The sequence below is a fragment of the Equus asinus genome, chromosome 21 (assembly GCF_041296235.1).
Source record: "Equus asinus isolate D_3611 breed Donkey chromosome 21, EquAss-T2T_v2, whole genome shotgun sequence".
In the NCBI taxonomy this organism is placed as follows: Eukaryota; Metazoa; Chordata; class Mammalia; order Perissodactyla; family Equidae; genus Equus; species Equus asinus.
The window spans coordinates 89,086,881-89,101,245 of NC_091810.1; the positions used below are offsets into that span (position 1 = coordinate 89,086,881).

General features: G+C 38.8%; 1 protein-coding gene across 1 annotated transcript in view; it reads right to left on the reverse strand.

The window, feature by feature from the left end:
* SLC9A9 (solute carrier family 9 member A9) overlaps positions 1 to 14,365 on the reverse strand; it is a 511,724-nt gene that overhangs the window by 357,226 nt on the left and 140,133 nt on the right. The gene's annotated exons all lie outside the window — the stretch shown is intronic.

Below are 14,365 nucleotides of genomic sequence, written 5' to 3' on the forward strand. Positions count from 1 at the left end.
GCCCCAGAATTAGAGTGACACCTAGCTGTGATTTTAGGTAGCACATGCTGGGAAAGCTGGGTAACAGAGGCTGCCAGGAGCTAGTGGGGTTGGTGGCATCTCAGGAGGGAGGTTGCTACTCCCAGAGGTGGAAGTCTCAGAGGTTTTCTAGCATCACTTTCTACACTTCTTCAGTCTCCGGGGAACTAGGACTTATGCAGTTCACACTCTCTGAGGAGGGAACACGTATGGTGGGAGTTTATCTTTACTACAATTATGCTAATGAGTAAATTGTGCCATCCTTGAAATTACATACATGTCCTATAAGTGCATGATACTTACCTCAGCCTTAAAACATCAGTTCTGAGCCTATATTACTTTCTACAATTCACCATGTTTACTTAGAATGTAAATATTTCACTCACCAATTCTTATGTTCAAAAGGTCTCTGGACCAGCATCATAGCATCAGCTGGACACTTGCTGGCAGTGCAGCTTGGACCCCACCCTGGACCTACTGAGTCAGAGTCTCTGGGGCTAGAGCCCAGTCATCGGAACTTTAAGCTCTCCAGGTGAGCTTTATGTGTGCTCAAATTGCAGAACCACTGACGTAGGACAGGAAGTGACCTCAGCCATCATCTCATTCCTCTAGGAGTATCTCAGGAAACTAAGCCTAGAAAGGTTAAGTGGCCACCCGAATTTGTCCTGTGGGTTAGTAGCAGAAAGTGAACCAGACCTCAGATTCCCCAACTCTTGATCATAAAAATAGCATGGTGCTATGACATTTGCTGTTGGGCTCAAAATTAACAAAGTGGAGATGCTGATTTTGTATCTATGTTCCTCTCGGCTTCTAATTTCAATAAATGAATATCATCCATGCATTTAATTTAGGTTCCAGACAGGATAATGGCAGAGTGAATTTTCTAAATTCAATTAACATGAACCAGTAGTCTCCTTATGAAAGCCAGCATCCAGGGCTGAGGGCTTCATCAAGCACTTGGGATTCTCAGCACACTTCAGCTGCCGGAACAAGGCAAGAAGTGTCACTTACATGTAATATGTGAAGTCACTGAATTTTTTTTTTTTTTTTGACTTCAAGGCTTGCACGATATCATATTGAGTTTGAAGATTTTCCTTTAAGATCTTCTCATTACACTTCATAGTGATTTACTGACATGATATAAAAAATGATTGGTTTATTTTCCCACTTCTATGAAATTTTGGAGTTTTCAAATAAATGCATAAATGTAATCACAATGTACATACTCTTTGCTTATTTGTTTGCTTTGTTTTAATAATCATTTTTTAATTTTCCTTTCTGGCATGTCTCTTTTTTCCCCATCTCTTCCTTTCCCAAACTCTTATGTTCCCTCCTCCCAAGTAACCCCACTTTATAATCTCGTATGTAGCCCACCAATGCCTCTTTATACTAAATTCTCTTTATAACAATCACATACACATGCATTTGTAACAAATGTTAAATAAGAAGTTTAAACTGTGGAATAAAGAAAAAAATAACATTTTCCACAATGAGATACACAATTTTAAAGTACTCATCCAAAAACCAGTTACATGACTCCCTTAACTTCTCACCTACACTGAGAATGTGAAAAGGTCTCTAGACTTCAGCCTACAATTCAGATTTGTGAAGGGGGTTCTTTCACTACTTGTGAGTTGTGACTCTTATCCTCCCAGATGGGGAGGGCTGGGTGTGTGTGACCCTCATCTCAAGCCTGTGGAAAGGGGCGTTGAGTAGACCATCAGACAGCATAAGATGTGACCCCGGGAGTTTGAGAACACAGCGCAATACTGTTTGACTCACCTGAGAAATCTAATGGGATGTGGCTGTCCAGCTTCCCTGATGGTGGCTTATTATCAATCAAATAAAAAATTTCCTTAGCTCATCTCTTCCCCACCTCGTAGGAGTCAGGAACTGCATTTAGCCAGGGACAGATGAGGCACCTGAAAGACAGGACCCCAACCACACCTGTTCTCCCAAAGGCATATTGTGCGTCCTATAACCTAACAATTCCCTTATTGAGAGGATTCACTTTACTTCTTGGTTTTTTTTTCTTTTCCTTCTACTTAAAATATGTTGCAATAAATATCCTTGTCCGCATGTCCTTATTTTGACTTGCATTGAACAGACTCCCAAGAGTCAGATTACGGGGTCAGAAAGGGCTGAGTATTTTGAATTCTAATAGCTGTTGCCAAACTGCTTTCCAAAGTCTGTTAATGTTTTAAATTTCCGCTAGAAATGTCTAAGTCCACTTTTCCTGCCTCCCTGCCAGCAATGACTGTTACTTGGAGTTATAATTGTTGCCAATCTGCTAGGGGGAGAATGATATGCTGTTACTTTCTGTTACATTTCTATGACTTCTGGCGAGTTTGAACAATTTTCGACATTTGCGGCCCAAGCTGATTTGCTCTGTGATGAATTGCCTCGTCATAGTCTTTGTCCACGTTTCTCTTGTTTACTGTCAGATCATCATTGTAAAGTGTTCTTTGCATGTTAGAGATAGTAATGCTCTGTCCTCTATAGTTAAATGCTTTTCCCCAACGTGTTGTCTGTTTATTGACTTTGTTTATGGTATCTTTTTTCATTTATAAATTTTTATTATATAGTCAAATATGTCTATTCTTTGTTTATAGAGTCTGGGTTTCTCCTCTTCGTTGAGAAGAATTTCCCTATCTATAATACATAAATACAGACTTACAGATTTTTCTGCAAGAGTTCTTTTGTTTTTTTTTCATTTACATTTTAACTGTTCTAAATACATGTTTGTAAATGGTTAGATATGTGTCCAGTTTTATCATCTTCTAAATGGATAGCCAGTCAATTGTGCAAGTACCGTTTGTTAAATAAATGACCCATTTTCCACTGAACTGAAACACCACCGCTGCCAAATTCTCATTTATACTGGGACCTGTTTGTGGAGCCTCCATGCTTCTCCACTAGGCTGTCTATTCCTAGGCCAATACCATACTGATTTGATTATAATAGTTTTGTAGTATATTCTCATACCTGGTTAGGCAGTTCCCTTCATGCTTTTATTCTACCTTATAAACCTCAAGAAAATTTTATCCAGTTCCAGTTTTTAAAGTGTTAGGTTTTCATGGGAACTGCGTTAAATTTTTATATTAGTTTGGGGAAAAGTGGCATTTTTATCATAGCATTCTTGCCATCACAAAGATGGTGAGCCAGCATAGGCTACTGGCTTCCTCCCCAAAATCAGTTATAGAGGAAGTATACAGAGAAAAATGCATTTGGAATTAACAAACAATAATAATAACACCAGCAAAAGCCATGAGAAAGCCCCAGGGAGAGGGAAGGCTGTTTGGGTTGCTGCTTGTGGAAGGGCGGGCGGTAAGGGAGGCGGGAAGCAGGCAGCAGCCTCCAGCAAACGGCAGCTAGACACAGCACTGAAAAGACAGAGTAGAAAAACACCATGTAAGCCCTGCCCTTCTGGCTCACGCGCATTTCCACGGAGTAATTATTACTCAGGTCTTTGCCACACAAAGCATACACAACTAGCTGGACACAGGACAGGTGCTCATGCGGCTACTATCAGGGCAGTGCAAACGGTCTCCTGGGGTGAGGAGTTGATGAGAACCTTGGCATTGTCTTTCCCTACAAGTCTTGGGGCTGGTGGATTACCACTGTTGTTTCTCCCTAAGGGTCTAAACCCCGACCTGAGCAATTGTTCACGCAGGTTTCTCAACCTTGGCGCTATTGACATTTTGGGCCAGATGACTATCTGTTATGGACGACGGTCATGACTGCATCATCGTCTTCTTTAATTTATCTACTCAGTTGCTTGCTTGGAAAATCTTGAGTTTTATCTGCCCTTGATCTTCCTAAGATCTCATAAGGTCGTTGTCCAAAATTGTCTTTGACTACTTTAGGAATTTATCCCGTGTGTATGTTCTTTTGTTCTGACTAATCTTCCTCTTTCAGGCTGCTGAAAAGTCTTGTGTGTTTATTTTTCTTTGTTGGCTTTTTGGGGCTCAGACTGTTCATTGGACCCCACCCCCCCCAGGATGGCAGACCTGTAAGTGGCAGGAGGTAGGCCAGTGGTGTAGAAGCAGGTGGGCCGCCCTTCAGGCACCTGGAGGAGACCACCCCCTTCCCCAGTAATCAAGGAGACCACATTCCCTTACACAGGGCCAAGCAGGTCAATCTGCTCCCCACTTCCCATCACCTAGATCCACAGATTTCCACAACTCAAAACTTTCTGGACGATTCATAGCTTTCCAGTCTCCATCTAGAGACATCTCTGAAGCTGGTGTCTAGGTATCATGCTACTCACGGTAGAGAAAGCTCAGTACCTGTTATTCTGTGGGGATTGCACAGAGCTCAAGGCTTCACCAGCACTCAGTAGCATATAGACATCTATCTGATTTTAGCAAAATCATGTAGATTGGAGTGGGTAATAAAGGGCCAGGAAGCCAAGTCAAGGTCATCATTTTCCCAGAACCCACTGCTGACCTTCATGAATCTTTTAGAGTGATTATAATGTTTTGACATGACTGTCTCAGGCCAATCATTCACCTCTAAACCATAGTTTGATCTTCAATAAAATAAGGGGGTTAGATTAAATGATTCCTAAAGTCTCTTTCTGAAAAAATATCCTACACTTTTATTATTTTAAATCGCTCCTTATATTATCTAAAAGCAATGTGCAGACATTGTCTGCATCCTTGGTTGCATAGAGCGGCTATAAAAAACGTTATGAGACAATCTGGGAAATTTAAATCTAACTATATATTTTATAACATTTAAAAATTATGTTAGTTTTCTATTGCTGTAACAAATTATCAAAATGTAGTGGCTTAAAACAACACAAATGTATTATCTTACAGTCTGTAGGTCAGAGTCTGACATACGTCTCATGGGCTAAACCGAGGTGACAAAAGGCTGTGCTCCTTTCTGGAGGCTCTGGGTGAGAATCCGTTTCCTTGTCCTTTCCTCTAGAGGTTGCCCGCACTCCTTGCTCATAGCCCCTTTCCTCCATATTCAAAGCAGCAAAATTGTATCTCTTTGTGCCTTTCTCCCATAGTCACATCTTCCCTTGATCACACCCAGATTTTAGGGACTCGTGTGATAAGATGGGCCCACCTAGATAACCCGGAGTACTATCCATACTGCAAGGCCCCTACCTTAATCACACCTACAAATCCCTATTTGCAATGTAAGGTAACATATTCGCACGTTCTGGAGATTAGGCCGTGGACATCTTTGGAGGACTATTATTTTTGCCTACCACAAAAACTATTGTTAATATTCTACACGTGATGAGGCATTGGGGTTATGTGTAAAACCATAGGTTTAAAACGGAAATTTGTTTACAGCTGCTTTATTTGGCCAAGCACCCAGATAAGATCTGCACATTGCTTTTAGATGATATAAGAAGTGGTTTAAAATAACAGTATCAAATACTTTTGCTGCAAGAATAATTCTAGCTAATAATTTGAAAAAAATGATAGAATTAGAAGAGAATCACCATTTTGTCCATCTTAATGAAACTAGTAGGTTCAGACAATAAGCATCAATGGATGAAACCATTACATGAAAGTTTCATGGGGAAATTCACAAGGATGGGGTCAGGCTGTCACCACGTAAACCCAACTGATTACACTTAGCATTACTAAAAGCTGGCACCCAGCAAAGGCGTAACTTCTGATATGATGAAGCACAGTTTGTACAGCATCCCCTATATGGTATTTTTGCAAAAACAGGTGAACCTGAATCTAATCAAGATTTTTGAGCTAACTTGCACTTACAGTATGAGGATACAGGAACTTAAACAACACCACGATGAAGCAAACAGACAAATCTAGAATGTGGGGCATCCTATAGAGCTGACCCGATTTCTCAACAAGTCAAAGCATAAAAAGAAAAGACAAGGAGGGAGTGCTGCCCTAAACTAAAAGAGAATGCAGAGATATAACAACTAAATGTTACATGTCAACCTTGTATGGGTTCTGATTAAAGAAAAAAGGCAAAAATCAGAGAAATTTGATTGTGGAATGGGTATTAGATGTGGGTATTAGAATGTGAGAATGGGTATTGGGTATTAGATGATACCAATGGATTATGGAAAATTTTGTGGGTTTATGGTTGTATAAGAACAATGTCCATAATAATGTCTATAATTATAGAGATGTGTACAAAAATACATGGGGATAGAATGGCAAGGTCTGAGATTCACTTTTACATGTTACTATCTTTTACCTATGAAAGTAAACATATAAGTGTATTTGTGTTTTATCCAAAGCAAAATTACTGCATTACATAGACTACACCCCTAGCTCTAACCCAGCAACTCCCAAACAAATGTAGTTGGTTAAGGGAGCATTCCGCTAACCAAGAGTAGATTCATGGAAATCCATTACTATTACCAGGAAAGCAAGAAAAAACGTGCCTCTTTCACTTGCTTATGGGAAAATAGCAGCCTCATCTTAGTATAGCATAAAAATAATAATAAGATAACAATAAAAAATCTCATTTAATCCTTAGAAAGAACTGTTAAAATAAGTCTTATTACCCTCATTTTATAGATGAATAAACTGAGGTTCCAATGGGTCAGACAGCATGGGGATTGAGACACAGACCTATCGCACGCCAGGGACAGTGTTCCTAAGCAATATTCAAGGGCTGTTCTATGTATTCAATAAATATTTACTATGCACTGTGTAAAACTCAACGGGCCTTTCGTATTTTGAAGCAACTGTAGATACTTTCTTAGGTCTAGTCATTAAATATCATTTAATGTTGATGATAAAGACAAATAAATGGATCTTATTAAGCACTATGCACATTTTGACTTGTTTGGAGAATTGAACTAATAATTTACATCAACTAGATTTATAAACTCTAAACTCAATGAAAAGAATTACGGACTGTATTTTCCCAACTGGCTACACAGGTAGCCTTTATTTACTCCTTTTAGATAAATATTTATTTCTGATATTGAGTCTACCCAATTTGGGGACATTAAATGCATCAACATACTTTGAAACAGGGCTAACGTAATATAAATGTCAAGTTTCTTGGATTTCTGACAAACTATATAAAACAAAACAGTAACGGGCATTAAAAACCCAACTCAGAGATTGTCAGGCTTTAAGAACTTGTTACTTATCTTCTACTAAAGAAAAGAGCACAACTGAGACATTTGGACAGGAGCTTATTTAATCTGCTTCTCTCAAATCAAAGGTTACAGTATTTATAGTTTTGAATGGCACATAACGTGATATTTAAATCATACAGATATTTATTCTCATTTCTCTTTGCTTCTAAAGCATGAATGTAAACTAGTTTATGGGTTATTAAGTGTTGGGGCAGAAAAATAGACTTGGAAAACAGACTTTAGAAAGAAAACTTCAGACATGTTAGTTCAAGCTTGTAAAGATAAAGTGCTTATATTTCATCAAATATGACCATCTATGCACTGCACTGTATCTGTGCTTAATTCTTCTACTCCATAGAAGTCAGGAAGTGTTTCTATTAAGGTATTGTGGTGTTTCTATTAAGGATCATATTTTTGTGAGGAATCTAATAAAGCCAAACTCAGAAACAGAGAGTAGGAATGGTGGTTGCCAGGGTCTGGGAGTTGGGGAAACGGGGAGATGTTGGTCAAAGGTACAAACTCCCAGCTCTGAGATGAATAAGTTCTGGGATCTAAGACACAGCATGGTGAGCATCGTTAGCAGTACTGTATTACATACTCGAAAGCTGTTAAGAGAGTAGATCTTGAATGTTATCACCACACACACAAAAAATGGTAACTAAGGGAGAGGTTAGAGACGTTAACTAAGCTTATTGTGGTAACCATTCTGCAATACATATGAGCGTCAAATCATCACATTGTACACCTTAAACATACATATGTTATATGTCAATAATGTCTCAATAAAGCTGGGAAAAAAAGGATCATATTTTTTGGCTTACAACAGTTCCACATCTATACTTCTCCACAGTAACATCATCCAATAAAAATATAATGAAAGCGACATATGTCTTTTTAAATTTTTGAGTAATCACATTAACAAAGGAAAAAGAAATGGGTAAAACTAATTTTAATGGTATATTTTATTTAATTCAATGTAAAATGAATATTATCATTTCAAAATGTGATCAATATAAAAATTATTGAGATAGTTTTCTTTTTTTTCATATTAAGTCTGAAACCTGGGGTGTATTATTTACTTAGAGCCCATCCGTTTGGACTAGCCACATTTCAAGTAGCCACATGTGGCTCGTAGCCACTATATTGGACAGAGCAGCTCTCAAATAAGCCCTATTTGAGGTTACCTAAATCAGGACAACCTGGATTAATTTTCTTGGTAGAAAATAGGACAAGTCTATGAAGTAAGAATTATTTTCTAGTTTTAAATATTGGACTAATACTTCTGGAGTTCAAAATAGCACAGCTGTATTTGAGTCTTGATGCAGCTGCATCATACGAAATGAAGACATTTTAACCCAAGTAGGAAACAGGGAAATTGATGAAGTGAGAAAATGCAAAGCCCACATGTGTGGGATGAGTGGCTTCCTGGAGACCTTGGAGGAAATGTCAGTCCTGTAAATACCAGGATGAGATTCTGGCATCTTTTGGGTGATTAATACTTAATGCAGTGTGCTGAGTTCTTCCTTTTCCTAAAGGAAGCTCCTACTTTGGACATCTTCCAACCTGAAAAAAACCCCACACTATTATAACTGCTTCTGCAAATCTACAATCTATGGCTGGAGCTCTCTGGAAAGCGTTAAGCCGCTGACTACCCGGTGAACAGGGAGAAAGAAATATTGGCTGCATGGTCAGACAAGAAGGAAGGCACACATTTTTGTTTTAGTTGAATGTATCTTTTTCAGAGGACAGAAACTAATATTGCCATGCAGCTCTGTGCTGGGAGTTCAGCTCTGTGCTGGGAGTTGCCCCCTCACCTTGAGTCACTGTCCCTCCAGCAGCCATGAGAACCCTTATCTCCGGGGTGACCTGGGTTACTCAACCGCGTCACATTTCATACTTGAGAACAGACCCCCTTTCAAGCCCCACACTTTGCTCTGGCAGTTTCTTCCATAAATTTATTAATTCATTAATTTATTAAGTATTTATGGAAAACCTACTGTTGTAGATACTAGAAATATAAGAGGGAAAAGGTAGGGGAAAAAAAACAGAAAGAAAAGAAATAAAGCTCCTCCCTCACAGGGGACAAAGAAATAAGGAAGTAAATAGTAGACCAGTAGTAATTAGCGCTGTGCGGGAATGGAAGACAAGGAAAGAGGATGGATGCACCACGATTTGGGGGGACTGTAGTGGGGGAGGAGGGGTGTAATGTTTGATAGGCTGGTCAGGGAAGGTTTCATCAAAGTGACCTCTGAGCAAAGACATAAACATGGTGAGGAGGGAGAAACAACAAATGCAAATGCCCTGAGGCAGCAACAAGGCCGGTGTGTTCAAGGAACAGCACACACGGGTACACTGAGATCCCCACGTGTCTTTACATACCTTAAAGACCTCTCTCTTTATCTCAGCCACCCCATACAAAGAGACATTTCAGACTTAATAAATTACCTTGGATAGTCTAAATTTATCAAACTGGGACCTAAGTCAATGAGGAACGAGGTAGGAGCATAGTATGAGGTCAGAGGGCTCCGTAAGGGGCTTTAGCCATTTGTAAAATGAGGGATATTAACTGAAACATCCATGTCCGGTTGTTGAGGTTTTCACTCTATTGCCATTTTGCTGGTCCTTTCTCTCCCCTCCCCCATCCTCCTGCTTTCCCTGTGTAAATACACCTGAAGACGAGCCATCCTGTTGATCAAGCCCTCTAAGTACTTCTCTCATCCCCTCTCCTGCCATTCACCATGCACGGTCTCTTTGGGGGCTCTGCCTTTAGTTATCCACTCTCTGGTAAGTGCTTCTGCTGACCTTTACGTCATCAGCAAGGTCTTCGTCAATGAGGAAAGGAGGATGTTCAATCAATCAAATAATAGTGAAATCATCCTAACTGGAGGTACGCTGAAAATTGGCCAAGGAGAAATTGAAACATGCAGGAAGAATTAGGTTTAAGTCTAGATAGGCACCCACAAAAACAAAATATGAGTAGTTACTAGCACCTAGCTTAGATTTAGCTTAGGCTAAATGGGAAAGAATTAAAGAAGGGCAAGAAAATGAGACCTGGACAGCATAGGTTCTCTTTCATAAATTAGTGAGTCACAATAATTTAGGCAATAAGTGAATAATTGTGGGGTAAGATTAACTCGGTGTTTTAAGGTTGTTGAAGATCTTAAATTGCACCAATTTAGCAGAGAGTAGGTTCAGCATGTTTTAATATAACAATTAGCTCCCAGCAAAAAGAAGGGAGCTTGGGTTTTCCTGCTCACGTATGGTTTCTGCTGTGAGATCTTCTCTAACATTTGCTCAGTCGGGTTAGAACGCCAGAATGTCTGGGTGGGGGTCTTTGGGTTGACTGTTAGCTTTCTTTAAAGCAAAAGTTTGTTTTAAAATAAAAACCAATCTCACAGAAATAGGAATCATGGAACATGAGAGCTGGAAAGGGCTCTGGTTGAAACTTTTCATTTTACACATGAAAAGTAAGGTTCTTCATCTGTAAAATGAAGAGGTTGGAAGAGATGAGATTGAATATTTTCCACTTCCAAGAACCTATAAAATCTAGAAAGGCTAAGGGGTACCCAAAGTTGCCAGACTTGGAAGGAACCCGGTTCCCAGGATTCCCTATATGGCTGTGAGTTAATCCTGGTCAGCTCAGTTGTTTGACACGATACAGATAAATAACCATCTTACTGAGTTGAATTTTTTTTTTCTATTTCAATTAGTTTTCCTGTGTCATGTAAACATAACCTCAGGGATATCACCAGCCACAGAAGGAGTGAAGCATGAACACAACACAATTGTACTCAGAGCTGGCTGAATCAATAGAACGCCACAGACCGGCCTTCAGCACTGGGGCCAGGAAACAATGGATACAATGACTTTCAACATGTAGATTTGTGCAAAGGTGACCTGAAATAGACCTGACGGTGAAAAGCAAAATGCTCCTATATAGCAGAAGAGAACAACCCTAACTAATGAGAATCACGGATGGGTTGAAAATATTTTATCTTGAGTCCATGCTTCCAGTGGCTGCCAAGGGACTTCTGCCTTTCACTGGGGCCGTGAGAGTGTAGCATGAACTCTTCCAGCAATGACTTAGTGGCCAGGTCATCTCCAAACCAGGAGATGGAGCAGTCTATCCCTATACAGCACTCTGGGGCTCTTGTCCTCTAATCTACACCATGGGTTCTAAATCTGAGAACTACTTTCATTTCCTCCTTTTCCAGGAAACGGGTCAACATCATACATTAAGAAATTCTTTTTCTTCCCCCATACTATAAGCAAAATAAAACAGATAAAAAACTGGGAAAAAATATTTGTAACTTATATTACAGACAAAGATTAATATCCCTAATATATTAAGGGCTTCTAAAACTCGGAAAATAAAAGACCAACAACCCTACTGGAAAAAAGGGCATCTTATAAACAGTTGGTTTTCAGAAAAAAAAATGCATCTGCCCCCTAAACAAATGTTCAGCCTTACTCATAATAGAGAAGCACAAAGTCCAACGACAGGGAGATACAATTCTTCACCTCTCATATGGGTAAAAATTCAAAATTGTGACAAAATCCTGCATTGGCGTGGCTGTAAAGAATAGGTACTGTCATACATTGCTGGTGTGAAGGCAAAATGGTACAAACTTTATAGAGAGGAATTTGGCATCTAGGAAAATTGCAAATGCATTTGCCTTTTAACCTGTTTCTAGAAATCCATCCCAAAGAAACACTGGCAAATGGGAAAAGCTGTTAATTTCAAGGTTATTAACTGCAACACCATTCATAATTACAAAAGACAAGGAAGAACTCAAATGTCCATCCACACACAACTGGTTGAGTAGATGGTGGAGTAGTCTGCAACTATGAAAGAGAATGAGAAAGACCTCCATATATTGCTGTGGAGTACTCTCCAAAATACTGTTAACTAAAGACGAGTAAGGTGAAGAGCTATGCGTATAGCAGAGTGTGTGCCTGTTTGTGTATTGCTGAGATTTAAAAACAGAGGGTGAACGAAAAACCAACCAAAATGGATGGAAAATTAGGGTAGAGGGGACAGGGATAGAAAGAAGCTGGATTTCTCTTATTTTGTTCAATGGTCTCACTTTGGACTGCTGTAGATATTAAATCTAATTTTAAAACAAAAATTAAAAGCAAATGAACATTTTTGTATATTTTGAACATTTTGTATAAAATGAAATTTTGTACATTTGTATATATACAAATGAACATATTTGTATATATTTTGACTTGTGGCTTAACCACACAGAGGAATTATTTCAAGTGATCTTAAAACAGAGTAATTTTTATCTGTTCATTCTTAGTGGGGATATATCCAAAGGTTAAAAAGAACCACAATGAAATCTTAAGCAGTTTTCAATAATCATATTTTTAATAATAATACGTGTATTATAATTTTGAAAATATATATTTTAAGGAAGTAAGAAATTATTTAATGTCATAGCAAGAAGAAAAGCAAGAAGAAGAAAAACTAAGTGGAAATAAAAATTCAAGGTAGTTAAGTAAAATTCCTATATCCTAAATTTGAACTTGTGATGAATTTGTGACATTACTTCTCCTTCAAAACAAATAAAAATATCTAGAAACAATGACCAATCCAGTAGCAATGAAAACCCCTAGTGCCCAAATTTTGGTCTCTAAGTAAATTTCCCCTCTTAGAAAGAACAAAGACTTCTTTAAGAAATGGTTAGTTCCCAGTTGGGATGTGTGAAACCAACAAGATAAGGTTGGAACATCTAGTCCTGCCCCCAAACAAGAAACCTATGAAAGACCATTGGAGTCATAACAAAGGATGCAGGCGAAACTTGAAGAGGCTCCCAGTTGTCAAAGATGGAATATTTTGATCATCAAAAAGAATAATGACAGCAGTAGATTGAAACATATCAACTATGTTAAAATCCAAGCGTTGATATAATACTTAAGGAAAGAAAGGCAACACCTTGGTCATATATAAAGGATGCTAGGGAAACAACTAATTATTTTGAAAATCAGTACATAAAGGGAAAGAATCAATTATTTATCTTACTTTTTTGTTCAAATGATATCACAGGGTACTCAAATAGTTGATATGAAAAACTGCTTCTTTGTAAGAGAGTATCAGCTAATAAATCCAAAAAAAAAAGATAGCATTAGCCTACCACTATTTTGTAACTCCTAATAAATACTAGATTAAGCAGTAATCATCAATGGGGACTAACGCCATTAACTGAAACTGGGAACTCTAAAATCTAGAGCTTCTCAAACTTTACTGTGCATGTGAATCACTTGAGGATATTGTTAAATTCTAGAATCTGATTCAGCAGGTCTGGAGTTGAGTCTGAGATTCTGCATTTATAACAAGACTACGCGGTGCCTATACTGCTGGTCAGAGGGCCTTCTAAGAAAGAAAAAGCAGTCCCAGACATTTGGCAGCTGGCCTGTTACCATCAGCTGGGCCTTGGTCTTCTCCTGTAGAAAGTAAACAGTTTCACAGAACACCACCACACAAGGTCACTCTGTGACCATGATGAATCGAGATGAAAACAATACCACTGCATAACCACATCTAAACACAAAGAATGAACACTGTCCAAACCACAAAACTGACCGAGTATCCTCCTATTATGGCTATTACAAGGCGCTTCTGCTTCTTTACCAATTGTAGCTTTAGGCTCAATTCAGTCTTCCCTCTTGCTGGATAAGACTTACTAAAATGCCCAGTAACCCCACTTCTTGACAGTGTCTAAGCCGGAGCAAAGCCCCAATTCCTTTAAACGCTCCCTAAAATCACCAAACAGAAACCCAAGTCCTATGATCAGTCCTTTCTAATACCCTCCGGGAGGTTCCATGGTTCCTCTGGTGAGCATGCTCTCTCATTACAAAGAGTAATAAACACACCTTGTTCAACTCCAAGTGTGTTCCGGTGGTCTCTGTCAGAGTAGCAATTCAACAGTGTGATGGACCAGGCTGACAGCTGAGTCCCTAACCACTATGTGCTTCCTGATGCGACGCTAAAGAGACTCACAGCCACTGATAAAACAACCTTGCCAAAAAAGATGAACTTGAATTTGATTAAGCCTCTAGATTTAACTATCAGTTTACAAGAACCATATTCAATTCAACTACAAGACAAATTGCCTTTTTCTTCCCAAATAAATGACAAGAAAAATAGAAAGAGGGAGAATATATAGATTAAAAGAGACTCAATAGTCACATCAATCAATTGTAATATGTAGCTCTTATTTGGGTCTTAATTTGTACAAACTACTACAC